The sequence below is a fragment of the Chiloscyllium plagiosum genome, unplaced genomic scaffold (genome assembly GCF_037043375.1).
Source record: "Chiloscyllium plagiosum isolate Xiang-an unplaced genomic scaffold, Cpla_swu_hap1 HiC_scaffold_34, whole genome shotgun sequence".
Lineage (NCBI taxonomy): Eukaryota > Metazoa > Chordata > Chondrichthyes > Orectolobiformes > Hemiscylliidae > Chiloscyllium > Chiloscyllium plagiosum.
In genome coordinates this window covers 50,639,654-50,657,612 of record NW_028270172.1, presented here as the reverse complement: position 1 = coordinate 50,657,612, position 17,959 = coordinate 50,639,654, and the positions used below count along the sequence as shown (strand labels likewise).

Below are 17,959 nucleotides of genomic sequence, written 5' to 3'. Positions count from 1 at the left end.
AGAAATGTTGCCAAAGCTTTCCATATTGCACTTAGTAGGAACAATGCAACAAATTTATCATTCTTACATTTGTCCTGATAAGTGCAAGACCAAAAAAGTTTTTCAGCAATATGTAAGTGAAATGAGAATACGGTGACAAATTTTAATTACTGTCAAATAACTTCTCCAGCACTCATAAATAGTTTAATTGTTTGAGATATTTTAAAATAAAATAGCATTAATTTAAAATTATTTTAATTGATCTTCCTTGTAATTCCAATTCTTTCTCCCTCACATTGCTTTACAATCTATTAAATATTCTAAGTTATACTTTCTCGTGGCAAAGATTGCGAGTGGGGAAGTGGGTATATAAGACCAATAATCAGGACCTTGGAAGTAAAAGTGGCCCAGTTCTTGACAGATTTTTAACCCAGACATTTAATTATCAGTTTTCTTCAGATACTAGGTATAGGCAGGTGGTCACATCACAGGTTCAGTCAGGTAGATGGGTGACCACCAGGAGAGGCAGGCAGGTAGTGCGGGAGACTCCTGTAGCTACTCCCCTCTCCAATAGGTATACCATTTTGGAGTCAAGATTAGAGTGGTGCTGGAAAAGCACAGCAGGTCAAGCAGCATCCGAGGAGCAGGAAAATCGATGTTCCAGCGAAAGCTCTTCATTCCTGATGCCTGACCTGCTGTGCTTTTCCAGCATGGCTCTAATCTTGACTCTGATCTCCAGCATCTGCAGTACTCACTTTTGCCTATACCATTTTGGATACTGCTCTCTCAGGAGAGTATAACAGCAGCAGTCGGGCCTGTGGCACCACACTGTCTCTGCTGCAGACCAGAATCAGGCAAAGTTCAAGCTAGCGATAGTGGTAGCAGACTCGTTAGTCAGAGGCACAGACAGGCATTTCTGTGGCCATGTTTGGGACTCCCTGGGGCCACAATCAAGTTCAATCTGAACATTGCATGAAATTCTTAAGGGGGAGGTTGAGCAGGCAGAGATCGTTGTGTATATTGTTACCAAAGATATAAGTAGAAAGAGGGATAATGTCCTGCGAAATGAGTACACGAAGTTAGGAAAGAGGCTGAAAAATAGGACTTTGAGCACAGTAATCTCTAGGTTACCACTTATGCCACATGCCAGTGAGGGAAGGGATAGAAAGATAGGACAGATGAATGTGTGGCTAACAGTGTTAGTGGGCAACACTAGGGGCAGCACCATGGCTCAGTGGTTAGCACTGTTGCCTCACAGCACCAGGGACACAGGTTTGATTCTATCCTTTGATGACTGTCCATGTGAAATTTACACATTCTCCCTGTATCTGCATTGGCTTCCTCCAGGTGCTCCGGTTTCCTCCCACAGTCCAAAGATGTGCAGATGTGCATGTTAGGTGGATTAGCCATGGGTATTGTGGGGTTAGAGAGATGGAGTTGGGTCTAGGTGGGATGCTCTTCAGAGGGTCCATGTGGATTTGAAGGACCGAATGGCCTACAGCCACACTGTAGGGGTTCTATGTTGAGGCAAAGCAGCTGGTGTAGGGTTCAGGATTTCAAGTTCTTAAATCATTGGGACCACTTCTGGGGCAGAGGTGAACTGTAAAAGAGGGACAGATTGCACCTAAACTGGAGGGGGATCTAATATCTTTGCATGGAGGTTCGCTAGTGCTACTCAGGAAGGTTTAAACTAGATTTGCAGGGGCTGGGAACCAGTGCAGCAGGTCAGTAAGTGGAGGGGTTGAAGGATAAGTGGATGATAGGAGGAGTAAATCAGAAAGGAAGGACAGGTAAATGAACACGATAGTGCCAATGGGCTGAAATATGTTTATTTCAAAGCAAGGGATATTATAGGTAAGGCAGATGAGCTTAGGGCCTGGATCAGTACATGGTACTATGGTGTTGTGGCCATTTCAGAGACTTGGTTGAGAGAGGGACAGGCCTGGTTGCTCAATGTTCCAGCATTTCGTTGTTTTAGACAAGATAGAGGAGAAGGTAAAAGAGATGGAGGAGTTGCATTACTAATCACATCTGCACTCAGGTCATATTGAAGGACCTGAGGCAATATGGGTACAGCTCAAAAATAATATAGGTGCAATTAATCTGATAGGATTGTACTTATAGGCCCTCCAACAGCCACCGAGACATTGAAGAACAAATATACAGGCAGATTATGGAATGATGCAATAAAAACATGGTTGTCATAATGGGCGACTTTAAATTCCCCAATATTGACTAGGACTCCCTTAGAACAAGATGCTTAGATGGGGCAGAGTTTGTTAAGTACATTCAAGAGGGTTTCTTCAAATAATACATGTACAACCCAATGAGAGGAGGGGCCATACTGGACCTTGTCTTGGCTAATGAGCCTTACTATGTGATTGACCTTTCAGTGGGACAGCATTTTGGAAACAGTGATCACAACTCCTTAAGTTTTAAGACAGCTATGAATAAGGATAAGTCAGGATCCAGTGTGAAAGTACTAAATTGGGAGAGGACAAATTCCGTGAGTATTAGGCAGGGGCGAGGGAATGTTAATTGGGAGAAGCTGTTATCAGGGAGTCCACATTTGACATGTGGGAATTGTTCGAAGACCGACTGATCAAAGTTCAGGACTGGCACGTTCCAGTAAGTACGAAGGACAAGGATGGCAAGGTAACAATGGAGGTTTTGAATATCATCGAAAGGAAATAAGAAGCATATGTTAAAATTGGACCGGGCCCGTGAGGTATAGAAAGAAAGCAGGAAAGAACTCAAGCTTGGAATTAGGACAGCTAGAAGGGCCCATGAAATGACCATGGCAAGCAGGGTTAAATAGAATCCCAAAGCATTTTACACATACGTTAAAAACAAGTGGATAACTATGGAGAAGGTAGGACCACTTAAAGATAAAGGAGGAAACTTGTGCTTGGAGGCAGAGGATGTCGGTTAGATTTTAAATGAGTACTTTGTGTCAGTATTGACCCAGGAGAAGGATATGGAGGGTAGTGAGATTAGCGTGGAGCATGCTAATATGCTAGGGCATTTTGAGATCAAGAAAGAAGTGGCGTTGGGATTCTTGAAGAGCATTAAGGTGGTTAAGTCCTCAGGGCCTTATGGTATCTACCCTAGATTATTGAGAGAGGCAAGAGAAAAGATTGCTGGGGCAATGACCTAGATCTTAATATCCTTGCTAGCCACTGAAGAGGTCCCTCAGGACTGGTGAATCCCCTGTTGAAGAAAGGAAATAGGGATAATCCAGTAAACTATAGACTAGTGAGTCTCACATCAGTAATTGGGAAGCTATTAGAGAGATTTCTTTAGGGATAGTATTTGCGTGCATTTGGAAAAGCGTGGCATAATTAGGGACAGTCAGCCTATGTGTGGAGCAGGTCATAACTTACGAACTTGATTGAATTTTTCGAGCAGGTAATGAATGTGATTGATGAGGGTGGAGCAGTGTTGTTTACATGGATCTTAGTAAGGCTTTCAATAAGGTCTCTCATAGTAGGCTCATCCAGGAGTTTAAGATATAGGGGATCCATCACGACTTGGCCACTTGGATTCAGAATTGGCTTGCCCAAAGAAGGCAGAAGGGAATGGTGGAAGGGTGTTTTTCTGGCTGGAGGTCCATAATTAGTGATGTTCCGCAGGGATTTGTACTGGGATCTCTGCTGTTTGAGTATATAAAAACTTGGATGAAAATGGGTAGGTTAGTAAGTTTGTAAATGGTACCAAGATCAGTGGAGTTGTGGATAATGTCGAAGGTTGTAAAGGGATACCACAGTATCTAGATCAGTTACACAAATGGATGGAGAAATGGCAGATGGAGTTTAATCTAGTAAATGAGTGGTGCTGCAATTTGGGAGATCAAATGTTAAGGGAAAGTATACAGTTAATGGCAGGACGCTGAAGACCATTGATGTACAAAGGGACCTTGGGGCCAAGCAGGTATAAAGGGTGGTAAAGAATTGAGGACAAGGGTCAGGAGGTCACGTTGCAGTTTTATAAGACTTTGGTTAGGCCACACTTACAGTATTGCATTCAATTCTGATCGCCGCAATACAGGAAGGATGTGGAGGCTTTGGACAGGGTGCAGAAGAGGTTTACCAAGATGCTGCTTGGATTACAGAGTATGAGCTGTAAGAAGAGGTGAGAAAAACTTGAGTTGTTTTCTCTGGAGCAATGAATGCTGAGGGGAGACTTAATAGAAGTTTATAAAATTGCAAGAAGCATAGATAGGTTTAACGGTTAGAATCTTTTTTCCCAGAGTTGAAATGTCTAATACTAGGGGGCATGCATTTAAGGTAGGAGGGGGAAAGTTCAAAGAGACATGAGGGGCATTTTTTACGCAAAGAGTGGTAGGAGTCTGGAACACATTGCCAGGGGTGGTGGTGGAGGCAAATACGAAAGGGGATTTTCAGATAAGCACATGAATATGCAAGGAAGTATATGAACCAAGGACAGTTAGTTTGGCATCATGTTCGGCACAACATTGTGGGCTGAAGGGCCCCTTCCTATGCTGTACTAATCTATGCTAACATATGAAATAGAAGCTAGAGCAGGCCATTTGGCCTTTCCAGCCTGTAATATCATGGCTACGATCAAAAAATCCTACTGCACTATTGATATATCTCCTCCTCTGGTATGCAAAACTGTCAATTACTGTCTTGAATAAACTCAAAGATTGAACATGCACAACTCCATGGGTACAGAATTCCAAAAATTCACAAACTTCCGAGTGACTAAAGTTCTCATCCTTGCTCAAAGTGCTAATCCCTTGCATTGAGGATGTGATCCCATGTTTTGGACTCTCCAGCCAAAAGTAATAAGTTCCAATATTGATCCTGATGATCTACTTAAAAATGTCACTGAGATCACCTTTCATTCTTCTGAATTCTAGCAAATACAATATAATATTGGTTTATGGTGCAAGGGGAAACATTTAAAAAGGACCTAACAGGTAGCTTTTTCACGTACAGGGTAGTGCGTATATGGAATGAGCTGCCAAAGGAAGTGGTGGAGGCGGGTACAACACTTAAAAGGCATCGAGATTGGTATCTGAATAGGAAGGGTTTAGACAGCTATGGGTTAAATGCTAACAAATGGGACTAGGTCAGACTGGGATGCCTGTTTGGCATTGACAAGTTGGACCAAAGGATCTGTTTCCATGCTGTATGGTTCTATGACTCGATTGGCCTAATCTACTTAATCTGTCCTCAAAAGGAAATTCTATCTTCTGACAATTAGCTATACTCTTACTCAGACAAGTAGATCCTTCCTTAGGTAAAACTGTAGACAGTACTCCCGGCAAGATTTCACAACTAAGTTATTTTAGTTCATTCTTGGAATGTGGGTATTGCTGGCTGGGCCATTATTTCATTCCAAGCTTTCCTTGACAAGGTGGTAGTGAGCTGCCTCCTTGAATCCTTGCAGTCCAAATGCTGCAGAGAGGCTTGCAATACCACAGGCAATAAATTCCAGGATTTTGGCAAAGCAACAGCAAAGGTTTGGCAATTCAGTTCTGGATGCTGAGCAGCTTTAGAGGGAAGGGGCAGATTGTGGTGTTCCAATCTGCTTCCCTTATTCTTCTAGATGGAAGTGGTTGTGGGTTTGGAAGGTGCTATCTAAGGAATCGTGGTGAATTTCTGCAAAGCATCTTCTGGATGGTACACTGCTGCTGCTATTGAACGTTGATGGTGGGAGGGAGTGGATATTTTGGATGTAATGGGTTACTTTGTTCCGGATAATATAAAGCTGTTGTTAGAGCTGCACTCATTCAGAGAGACAGGGAGTATTTCATCACAATTCATAGTGGAGTAAGATATCATTATTCTTATATTCAAATCTCTTTGTAATAAAAGCTTCCTGAACAACTAATGTTAGCAGGCGTGACGACAATACATGTCAAATCAGAGTGCTGACTCCACTATTTGGCCCACTACATCCATACATTTCCTGTAGTCCTACAAATGTTTATTTTATAGATAATAATGCAATGAGGTAAATAGAATTGAATCATTCAAAGGGATATTCTAAAAATGACAGTTGATGGATTATGAAGGTGAGCAAAGTAGAGGAAATGAATGTCACCATCGACTCCCATCATGGAATGCCTGCACCAGGTTTCATTGATATCTTCCTCAATTAGATGCTGCAGTCTTTAAAAGGTTAAATAAGAGATACTCAGGCTTGCTAATATAAGGCTGCTGCTACAGAGAGCAAGATATAGCTAGAAATTGACACAGGATTAAGTAGCATTTGCCAGAAACAGTTCCCAAAGTGGTTTAATTATCTAATCAAAAGCAGACGAGGAGGGCTGACAAAGAACAAAGAAAATTACAGCACAGCGACAGGCACTTTGGCCCTCCAAGCCTGCACCAATCCAGATGCTCTATCTAAACCTGTTGCCTATTTTTTAAGGATCTGTATCCCTTTGCTCCCAGCCCATTCATGTATCTGTCTAAATACATTTTAAATGACCCTATTATGCCTGCCTCTACCACCTCCTGCGTAAAGAACTTTCCATGCATATCTCCCTTCAAACTTTTCCCTCTCGTCTTGAACTCGTGACCCCTAATAATTGAGTCCCCCACTCTGGGAAAAAGCTTTTTGCTATCATTTTTCCCAGGGCTTTTCCATTTACCGTATAGTTCGCTCTTGAATTGGATCTTCCAAATTGCCCGGATTGAACTCCATTTGCCATTTCTCCGCCCAACTTTCCAATCCATTAGCAGGTGGACTTGCTAATTAGTCCACCTGTACCGTCCTCCAGATCATTTATGTATATCACAAACAACAGTGGTCCCTAGGTTTGTGAGAAGATTTGTAGCTCGGGTGCTCGTTGTTGTGGTTCTGTTTGCCGAGCTGGGAATTTGTGTGGCAGACGTTTCGTCCCCTGTCTAGGTGACATCCTCAGTACTTGGGAGCCTCCTGTGAAGCGCCTCTGTGATCTTTCCTCCGGTATTTGTAGTGGTTTGAATCTGCCACTTCCGGTTGTCAGTTCCAGCTGTCCGTTGCAGTGGTCGGTATATTGAGTCCAGGAAGTTGTGCTTATTGATTGAATCTGTGGATGAGTGCCATGCCTCTATGAATTCCCTGGCTGTTCTCTGTTTGGCTTGTCCTATAATAGTAGTGTTGTCCCAGTCGAATTCATGTTGCTTGTCATCTGCGTGTGTGGCAACTAAGGATAGCTGGTTGTGTCGTTTCGTGGCTACTTGGTGTTCATGGATGTGGATCGTTAGCTGTCTTCCTGTTTGTCCTATGTAGTGTTTTGTGCAGTCCTTGCAAGGGGTTTTGTACACTACCTTGGTTTTGCTCATGCTGGGTATCGGGTCCTTCATTCTGGTGAGTTGTTGTCTGAGAGTGGCTGTTGGTTTGTGTGCTGTTATGAGTCCTAGTGGTTGCAGTAGTCTGGCTGTCAGTTCGGAAATGCTCTTGATGTACGGTAGTGTGGCTCGTCCTTTGGGGTGTGCCATGTCCTCGTTCCATTGTCTTTCCCTTAGGCATCTGTTGATGAAATTGTGCGGGTATCCATTTTTGGCGAATACATTGTATAGGTGTTCTTCTTCCTCTTTTTGCAGTTCTGGTATATTGCAGTGTGTTGTGGCCCTTTTGAATAGTGTCTTGATGCAACCTCTTATGTGTGTGTTAGGTTGGTCCCAACACAATCCCTGTGGAACACCACTGGTCACATTTCTCCACTGCTACTTTCAGTCTCTTGTTGCTCAGCCAGTTCTCTATCCATCCAGCTAATACACCGTGGACCCAATGCGACTTCACCTTCTCCATCATGGGGAACCTTATCAAACGTCTTACTGAAGTCCATGTATGTGACATCTACAGCCCTTCCCTCATCAATAAACTTTATCACTTCCTCAAAAAGTTCTATTAAGTTGGTAAGACATGACCTTCCCTGCAAAAAAACATGTTACCTATCACTGATAAGCTCATTTTCTTCCAAATGTAAATAGATCCTATCCCTTCAAGGTTTGTGCGAAGATTTGTAGCTCGGGTACTCGTTGTTGTGGTTCTGTTCGCCGAGCTGGGAATTTGTGTTGCAGACGTTTCGTCCCCTGTCTAGGTGACATCCTCAGTGCTTGGGAGGATGTCACCTAGACAGGGGACGAAGCGTGTGCAACACAAATTCCCAGCTCGGCGAACAGAACCACAACAACGAGCACCCGAGCTACAAATCTTCACACAAACCTTGAACACCTACGGGCGAGAGACGCTAAGACAAACCAGGAAATGAGAATCCTGTGCCAACCGCCTAAGCGCCACACTCCCAAGCACTGAGGAAGTCACCTAGACAGGAGATGAAACGTCTGCAACACAAATTCCCAGCTCGGCGAACAGAACCACAACAGATCCTATCCCTCAGTATCTTCTCCAGCAGCTTTCCTACCACTGACATCAGGCTCACTGGTCTATAATTACCTGGATTATCCCTGCTACCCTTCTTAAACAAGGGTGCAACATTAGCAATTCTCCAGTCCTCTGGGACCTCACCCATGTTCAAGGATGCTGCAAAGATATATCTGTTAAGGTCCCAGCTATATCCTCTCTTGCCTCCCTCAATAACCTGGAATAGATCCCATCTGGATCTGGGGACTTGTCTACCTTTAAGAATACCCAATACTTCCTCCGTCCTTATGCTGACTTGACCTAGAGTACTCAAACGTCTATCCCTAACCTCAACGTCAGTTGTGTCCCTCCTTTCGGTGAATACCAATGCAAAGCACTTATTAAGTATCTCAACCATTTTATCTGACTCCATGCATAACTTTCCTCCTTTGTCCTTGAGTGGGCCAACCCTTTCTCTAGTTACCCTCTTGCTCCTTATACACTAATACCAGGCTTTGAGATTTCCCTTAACCCTATTTGCGAGAGATATTACATGCCCTCTTCTAGCCCTCTTAATTCCTCGCTTCAAATTGATCCTACTTTCCTGATATTCTTCCAAAGCTTCGTCCTTTTTCAGTCACCTAGACCTTATGTATGCTTCTTATTTCCTCTTCGCTAGTCTCAGAATTTCACCTGTTATCCATGGTTCCCTAATCTTGCTATTTCTATCTCTCATTTTCACAGGGACGTGTCTGTCCTGAACTCTAATCACCTCTCTTTAGAAGCCTCCCACATATCAAATGTGGATTTACCTTCAAGCTGCTCCCAATCCTCATTCCCAGCCCCTGTTGAATTTTACTATAGTTGGCCTTCCCCCAGTTTAGCACTCTTCCTTTAGGACCATTCACATCTTTGTCCATGAGTATTCTAAAACAGAATTGTGATCAATATTCCCAAAGTAATCCCCTACTGAAACTTCAACCACCTGGCCAGGCTCATTCCCCAACACCAGGTCCAATATATCCCCATCCTGAATTGGACGATTCACATACTGCTCTATCAAACCCTCCTGGATGCTCCTTACAAATTCTGCTCCATCCAGACCTCTAACAGTAATGAATTCCAGTTAATACTGGGAAAATTAAAATCTCTTAACACCACCACCCCATGCTCCTACATCTTTCCATAATTTGTTTAAATATTTGTACCTCTACCTCATGCTCACTGTTGGGAGGCCTGTCGTACAACCCCAACATTGTTACTGCACCCTTCCTATTTCTGAGCTCTGCCCATTTTGCCTCACTGCTCAAGTCCTCCATAGTGCCCTCCTTTAGCACAGCTGTGATATCCTCTCTGAAGAGTAATGCAACTCCTCCAACCATTTTACCTCTCTCTCTGTCCCACCTGAAGCATCTATATTCTGGGATATTTAGTTGCCAATCATGCCCTTCCCTCAACTAAGTCTCAGCAATAGCAATAACATCATACTCCCAAGTACTAACCCAAGCCCTAAGTTCATCTGCTGCTGGAAGAATTGTGCCAACCTCTTTACTATGCTTTCAAAAGCCTAATCCCATACGTCATTTCTCACACGAACTTACTTGAAGAAGCATGCATGTTTCTTTGTCTATATACGTTATCAAATCTCGATCTGGCCATCCACCACATGCACTGTAATTTCCCCCACATAATCAACTTCTGCAAAAATCCATCCATCTTCAACATTTTCCATTACTTCCACTGATCAGTTCCTTCTTGCTGAAGTAAAAAAGCAGAGAACCAGATATCGACCATCTTTTCATTATGATGGTTCATTTTTTTCTTAAGGGGGGAGATGTGAGGAAGTTGAAGGCACGTACTGTACCTTTAAGCAAGACAGAATGCTGTTCTGAACTGAGAGCTTACAAGCATCTGTGACTATGACTAGTTGGCAGTCCCAGAGTGTACTAGAAAATTGGAAATATGTAAGATTGGCTGTGAAAGGGATACCTTGCAAGGACTGTAACAAATAGTAGAACTGTAACAAGTAGTGGGCGGCACGGTGGCACAGTGATTAGCACTGCTGCCTCACAGCGCCAGAGACCCGGGTTCAATACCCGCCTCAGGCGACTGACTGTGGAGTTTGCACGTTCTCCCCGTGTCTGCGTGGGTTTCCTCCGGGTGCTCCGGTTTCCTCCCACAGTCCAAAGATGTGCAGGTCAGGTGAATTGGCCATGCTAAATTGCCCGTAGTGTTAGGTAAGGGGTAAATGTAGGGGTATGGGTGGGTTGCGCTTCGGCGGGGCGGTGTGGACTTGTTGGGCTGAAAGGCCTGTTTCCACACTGTAAGTAATCTAATCTAATCTAAAAAATACTACATTGGACGAACAGGCAGAAAACTAGCCACCAGGATACATGAACATCAACTAGCCACAAAAAGACATGACCCACTCTCACTAGTATCCTTACATGCAGATGAAGAAGGACACCACTTTGACTGGGATAACACATCTATCCTAGGGCCAAACAGAGACATGCACAAGAATTCCTAGAAGCAGGGCATTCCAATCGGAACTCTATCAACAAACACATTGACTTGGATCCCATTTACCACCCGCTAAGAAAACTAACAGGAAATGAAATCACAGGAAATGATGGTACCACAGGAAATGATGTCATCAACCCAAGGAAACCTAAACACATAAATAGAAAGCGGGCCATGCCACCAGTGCTTCATTTGGAGGCTGACTGATCATGTTCCCTAGTATGGTGATGAAATCTCTGAAAATGAACCTTACAGCTCAGCGAGCAAGCTTACATTCACATATTCCCTTCTCCTCCCTTGTCAGTCCTCCACAGGACTGTTCCTTCTAGGATACCCTGGACCACTCCCAACATTTCCCCAAACCACCTTGCAATGCAATCACAGAAGGTGTACAACTGCCTATTTATTTCCTCCCTCCTCATTATCCTAGGCCCCACACACACCTTTCATGTGAAGCAGTGATTTCCCTGCATTTCACTCAATTTAGTCTACTGCATTCGCTGCTCACAATGTGGTTCTATATTGGAGAGATGAAGTGCAGACTAGGCTACTGCTTAGTAGAACACCTAAGTTCTGTTTGAAAAATGACCCTGATTTTCTAGTAGCCTGCTATTTCAACATACCATCGTGTTCCCTGGCCAACACCTCCGTCTTGGGCTTGCCGCAGTGCTCCAGCAAAACTCTGCACAACCTGGTGGAACATTTATTTTCTACTTGGGAACCCTACAATCTTCTGGAGTTCAATAATTTTAGGGCCCGAGCACCTTTTCCCATGTCCTTACCTCAATCCCCAAACTTCAGGCCTTGTCATCACATAGGCTACTACTTGAAACAACACGTTGTCAGCCACTAACTGTTCCCATTGGCTTTTACCCACTCCATTGCCCAAATCTTTTTCTTTCACTTTGGGCTCCATCTCCACCTATAAATTATTTCCCCTCTCCCCACCTCTTCTCTAGTATATATACCAAACTGTACCCAGCTGTACCTGAAATTTTAATTCTGCTTTCTCTCCACAGATGCTGCCTGACCAGCAATTTCTAATTTTGTTTTTAACATATTACACCATCAGACACTTGTCGAACAATACAAAGATGAGTAGTTAAAATTTTTATAACAGCAATAGGTGGAAAGTTAAAAATTACTTTAGCAAAGAAAAATGAGAAATTATTTCCAGTGCATAATGCTAAACTCAACTCATGATGAGATTCTACACATTTTCAGCTCTTATCTGCAGTCCTCACTTTCTTCTTCATGAGATTAGACAAGGTGTTGACATTGGATATTAAGTCTGCCAAAAAGCTCCTCTTTATAAAAACAGGTAGGGAACAACAGAGTAACTTGACTGAAGGATCAGTCCAGGAATGCCAAAAAAAATTGCTGACATGCTTTGTGAAGAGATGTAACGGGACTAATTAAAGGAAATAAGGAACATATAAACTTACTAAATTTAAGGAAGAAACATGGCATAAAACCAGACGTTTTGTGCTCTGAAAGTTAGTGCAATGCCAGAATGTCTGTTTACAAATACTCTCATAGATCTGGACCCAACTTTGAAAATGGCTTTGTGTTCATTCGGCAAAAGTGAGGATTGCAGATGCTGGAAATCAGAGTCTAGATTAGAGTGATGCTGGAAAAGCACAGCAGGTCAGGCAGCATCCAAGGAGCAGGAAAATCGACATTTCGGGCAAAAGCCCTTCACTCTAATCTAGACTCTTTGTGTTCATTAGGTTTGTCTTTATTCAGCTAATTATAATATTTTAAATTATATACGTTTGAAAGCTCATGAAAACGTTATCCAGTCTAACCATTGTTTCTTTGCCAGTTAGCAGCAAATTTACCAATTTTTACCAGAGCTTTCTTTGTGATGCAGCGGTTAGAAGTGGCAGTTAGCATAACTGCCAGACAGTGCTAGGGTTTGATTCCAGCCTTGGGTAACTGTAGAGTTTGCACATTCTCCCTGTGCCTTTCCTCTGGGGGCTCCAGTTGGCTCCCACATTCAAAGATGTGCAGGCTGGGTGGATTAGCCTTGGGAAACACAGGGTTAAGGGGATATTGATGGTTTTGGGCGGGATGCTCTTCAGAGCGTTGATGATGGGCTGAAAGGCCTGTTGTAGGGATTCTATGATTCTTTGAATTGTAAACTTTGACTATAATGTTTTAACTTAATTACGCGATTATACCTTGTCGTGAGGTAATTTTCAACTTCTTCATCACCGCATACCCTATAGCCAAATACCAACACGTTTACATATTCGCTGCTTTGACAGAGCGAGGCGAGCAGTTGCCGCTCCGAATGGGGTCACCATTGAGTCTGCGCAGTGCATTGTGCCACCGCTTCGTGCGGCAGGAGGTGGAGACTGGAGTTTGCGCAGTATGGCGTGAGGGCGTGGCTATAGCGTTACCAAGGAGAAAGCGGCGGAGCGACGGGGAGGAGAGTCAGGATATGTAAATAAACAGTAGATGTACCAGGAAAGGGTCTGCATCGACCGTCAGCACTTACCAGAGAAACTCAGGTGAGTTTTGCGAATAGCTGACACCTTACATTTAATTGGGATTTTTGAAATGCGTTATGAGCGTAATAAATAGGAATAGGACCATTATGCTCCCCATGCAGCTCTGACACTCAGTATGACCATAGCTTAATTGTTTAAACTTTATTTTGATGCAGTATTCCTGGCTTCACCTGGATCACTGCTGGGACTCTTGTATTAATGGCTAGACCTTGTTGTACAAGGAACAATTTCAAAATTTTGCAGATAATATGAAACTTGGAAACAATAGCAAAGTTAATATACAGTGTTCTTACAGTATGGAATGAGATGCTTCAGTCCACACAGTTTATGCTGGTTATCAAACATCCCATCTCTCAGCACATGGCCTGTAGCTGTGTGTTATTGTGATTCAAGTGTTCATTAAGTAGTTCTTAAATGCTTTGATGGTTCCTGCCTCTACTACCCTTTTAGGTGATAAGTTCCAGATATCCACAACTTTCTTGATGACTTTTTTCCTCTCAAATCAACTCTCAACCTTATGCTGTATATCTTAAAATCGTGCACCTGGTGATTGTTCCTTTTAATGGAAAAGTTTCTGCCTTTCTACTCTGTCTATGCATCTCAATTTTGTACACTCTTGATCAGATCTGCACTTTGTTTTCCTTACAGTAGAGAAGACTATGTAATTTCTCTTCATAGCTGAATCGCTCCAGCCCAGGCAACATCTTGAAGAAACACTTAAACAGAAAGCAGGTCAGGCAGCACCTGTGAGAGAAAGCAGAGTTAATGTTTCAAGTCCAGTTACTGTTCTTCAGAACTGATAGTAGCTAGGAAAAGATGATAAAAATGCTGAAGATGTGGGTGGGTGGGAATGAGTGAGCAGATATGTGGAGATAGAGACCAGAGAGAGAGAAGGACAGGCAGATAAAAGGGTGAATGATAGTATAAGGGGGAGAAAAAAAAACTGATAAAGGAGATCATAAGTAGGTGAAAATAGATTGGCTTTTTTTTATTCCTTCACAAAATGTAGATGTTGTTAGTTAGACCAGGATTTAATGCGCATCCCTGCTGTTGGTTGAAATCACATGTAGGTCAGACCAGGTTAGGACGACTGTTTCCTTTCCTAAAGGACATTAAGAGCCACCTGGGTTTTTCCTGACAATCAACAATGTCATGCTTATCATTAGACTCTTAAGTACAGATTTTTGTTTCTTAGATTCCATCATCTGCCCTTTCACCTGGATTTGAACCCAGACCTCAGACCCCAGATCATTACCTAAGTCTCTGGATTAATAGTCTAGCAAGGATGCCTCCCCTGTGCTGAAAGCTGTCCAAGTAGATTCTTCTGCAAAGCAGTCACCTAGTCTGCATATCATCTCCCCAGTGTTCAGGAGACCACATTGTGAGCAGCAAAGAACAAGGAACCCAGCACCGCACCATGGGGTATGCTACTGGTCACAGACCTCCAGTCACAAACATATAATTTGAACATCACCATCTGCTTCCTACCATTAAGCCAATTTTGAATCCAATTTGTGGAGTTACCCTGTCCCTGGATGCTTAGCTTCTTAACCAGTCTGCAGTGTGAGACCTTGTCAAAAGCCTCACTGAAAGCCATGTCCACTGCATCGCCTGCATTCCTAAATTGTGAGGATGGTGGTGCAAAACTTCAAAATGTTTAGAGAAGTTGTTGAATGGATGGGCAAGTGGCAAAGGAGATGAAATGCAAAGAAATATGAGAAGATTCATTTTGGTTGGAAAATATCAGAGGAGAACCTAAAGTAGAGAGGACAATCCTAAAGCAGGTGTGAGGGCAGAAAGACCTGAGGATATATGTACGTGAGTCATTGGAATTGGCAGGACAGATTAAAACGAATGGCTAATAAAGCAGACAGTATGTTATTAATAGTTTGATTTATTAGTTTTATATCTGAGAGACTAAGAGGAAGAAGTATGTTTTAAACCTATATAAAACACAGGTCCAGACTCAATAGGAACCTTTAGCAAAGACATGAAGACATTGAATAGTGGTAGAGAATTGCTTTTTGGATTGGAGCCTGTGACCAGCAGTGTGTCTCAAAGATCGATGCTGGGTCCACTGCTTTGTCATCTATATCAATGATTTGGATGTGAAAACAGGAGATATGGTTCGTAAGTTTGCAGATGACACCAAAATTGGTGGTGTAGTGGACAGTGAAAAGATTATCTAGGAGTACAACTGGATCTTGATCAGATCGGCAAATGGGCCGAGGGCTGAATGATGGAGTTTAATTTAGATAATTGTGAGGTGTTGCATTTTGATAGGGCAAATCAGGGCAGGAGTTATACACTTAATGGTAACGTCCTGGGGTGTGTTGCCGAATAAAGAGACATTAGGTTGCAGGTTTTTGTTCCTTGAAAGTGGAGGTGCAGGGAGATAGGATGGTGACGAATATGTTTGGTACGCTTGCCTTTATTGGTCAGTACAATCAGTATAGGAGTTGGGAGGTCAAGTTGTAGCTGTACAGGACATTAGTTCACTTTTGGAATACTCCATTCAGTTCTAGTCTCCCTGCTATAGGAAAGGTGTTGTGAAAGGGTTCAGAAAAGATTTTCAAGTGTGTTGCTAGGGTTGAAGGGTTTGAGCTATAAGGGCAAGCTGAATAAGCTGGAGGTATTTTCCCTGGTGGATCAGAGGCTGAGGCCGACCTTATGGAAGTTTATAAAATCATGAGGGGCGTCAATAGGGTGAATGGTCAAGGTCTTATTCACAGACTCAGAGAGTCCAAAAATAGAAAGCAGAGGTTTAGGATGAGAGGGTAAAGATTTAAAAGGGACCTAAGGAGCAATGTTTTCATGCAGATGATGGAATAAGCTGCCAGTGGAGGTGGTGGAGTCTGGTTTAATTACAACATTTAAAAGGCATTTGGTTGGTTAAATGGATAGGAAGGGTTTAGAGGGATATTGGCCAAATGTAGGCAAATGAGATGAGATTAATTTAGGATATCTGATCCGCATGAACAAGTTGGACCAAAGGGTCTGTTTCAGTCCTGTACAATTCTATAACTGTATGTCTGGAGATGGTGCTGAAATGATTCACACATATTATTCCAAGAATCAGGAACTTCAGTTCCAAAGATATATTGGTGAAGTTGGGATTATTATCCTTGGTGAAGAGAAGGCTCTGAGAAGTTATGATATGGGCATTCAAAATCATGAGAGTTCTTGACAGAGATAATGGAGCAAAACTGTTTCCAGTTATGGAGCAATTCAAATTCCATTGCTCAGCTGAGAAAAGCAATGGTGACATAAGGAAAAACTTTGTCAGATGACAAGTGGTTTAAGATTTGGAATGTACTACCTAAGAATGTACTAGAGGCAGCTTCAGTTGAGGCATTCAAAAGGGAATTTGTTATCTGAAAGGAAGAATATGCAGGGTTACAGGAAGAACATAATGGATTGATATAAAATGAATCGTTTATTTAGAGAGCAGGTGCAGATAAGGTGGGCTGAAAGGCTTCCTTTTTTGCTGTTAAAATTCTGTCATATTCCCATATAATGTGATGTATTCAATGTAAAAATCTTTCTTGAATATGATCGAAGAGTGTGGTGCTGGAAAAGCACAGCCAGTCAGGCAGCATCATGAAGAACTTATGCCTGAATTGTCGATTCTGTGCTTCTCAGATGCTGCCTATGGGATGTGCTTTTCTGGCACCACACTCTTCAACTCTGATCTCCAGCATCTGTGGTCCTCACTTTCTCCTCTGTCTTGAATATGTTCAACACAGTGTTCACAGCCCTCTGGGTCAGTGCTTTTTGTTTTCTCACTTTTAGAATGTGGGCACCACTGACTGGGTCAGCATTTATTTCCCATCCTTAATAGTCCAGCAGGCAGTTAAGCGTCAGTCATATAATTGTGGATTATTTGTAGGCCAGACCAGGTAAGGATGGCAAATTTCAATCCCTAAAGGGATTCCCCTAAGCGTGGAAAGTTCTTTATGCAGAGGGTGGTGGGTGCTTGGAACGCATTGCCAGCGGTGGTAGAGGCGGACATGATAGCATCATTTAAGGTGTATCTAGATAGATTACATGAATGGGCAGGGGGCAGAGGGATGCAGATCCTTAGAAAGTAAGCGACAGGTTTAGATAGAGGATGTGGCAGGCTTGGAGGGCCAAATAGTCTGTCCGTGTAATTTTGTTCTTTTCTTTGTTCTAAAGGACACAGTGAACCAGATGGATGTTTTCAACAATTAACAATGATTTCATGGTTATGAGTCTTAATTGCAGATTTTTATTGAAATCAAATTCTACTGTTTGCCATTGCAGGATTTGAACCTAGGTCCCCAGAATATTATCTAGGTTTCTGAATTAATAGGCTAGCAATAATATCACTAGACCATCATTTTCAAAAATTATGTTCCATTGTGACTCAATTTTAACACTTAAATGTTAATGTGATACTGGATGCTGACAAAAACAATAGCAGCAGAGTAGTTTATAAAGTTTATGTTTCGATAGCATATAATATTAAATGGAATTGGAAAGTGATTGATAGGTAAGAATTTCTCTTTTTACTACATCTTCTGACTTTTTTATTATTCTTTACTATTTTGTATTCTATTGTGATGTATACATTTTTGTATATACCATTTTACATA

General features: G+C 42.5%; 1 long non-coding RNA gene across 2 annotated transcripts in view; it reads right to left on the bottom strand.

Annotated features, from left to right (window-relative positions):
* The window catches only part of LOC148141165 (uncharacterized), a 73,855-nt gene extending 60,769 nt beyond the window's left edge, over positions 1 to 13,086 (bottom strand). The window contains exon 1 of one of the 2 annotated variants that reach the window (XR_015752796.1): positions 13,011 to 13,086. This is a non-coding gene — a long non-coding RNA (uncharacterized LOC148141165). The remainder of the gene's footprint in view (positions 1 to 13,010) is intronic. The other variant, XR_015752797.1, reaches the window with a different exon arrangement.
* Between the last annotated feature and the right edge of the window lie 4,873 nt (positions 13,087 to 17,959).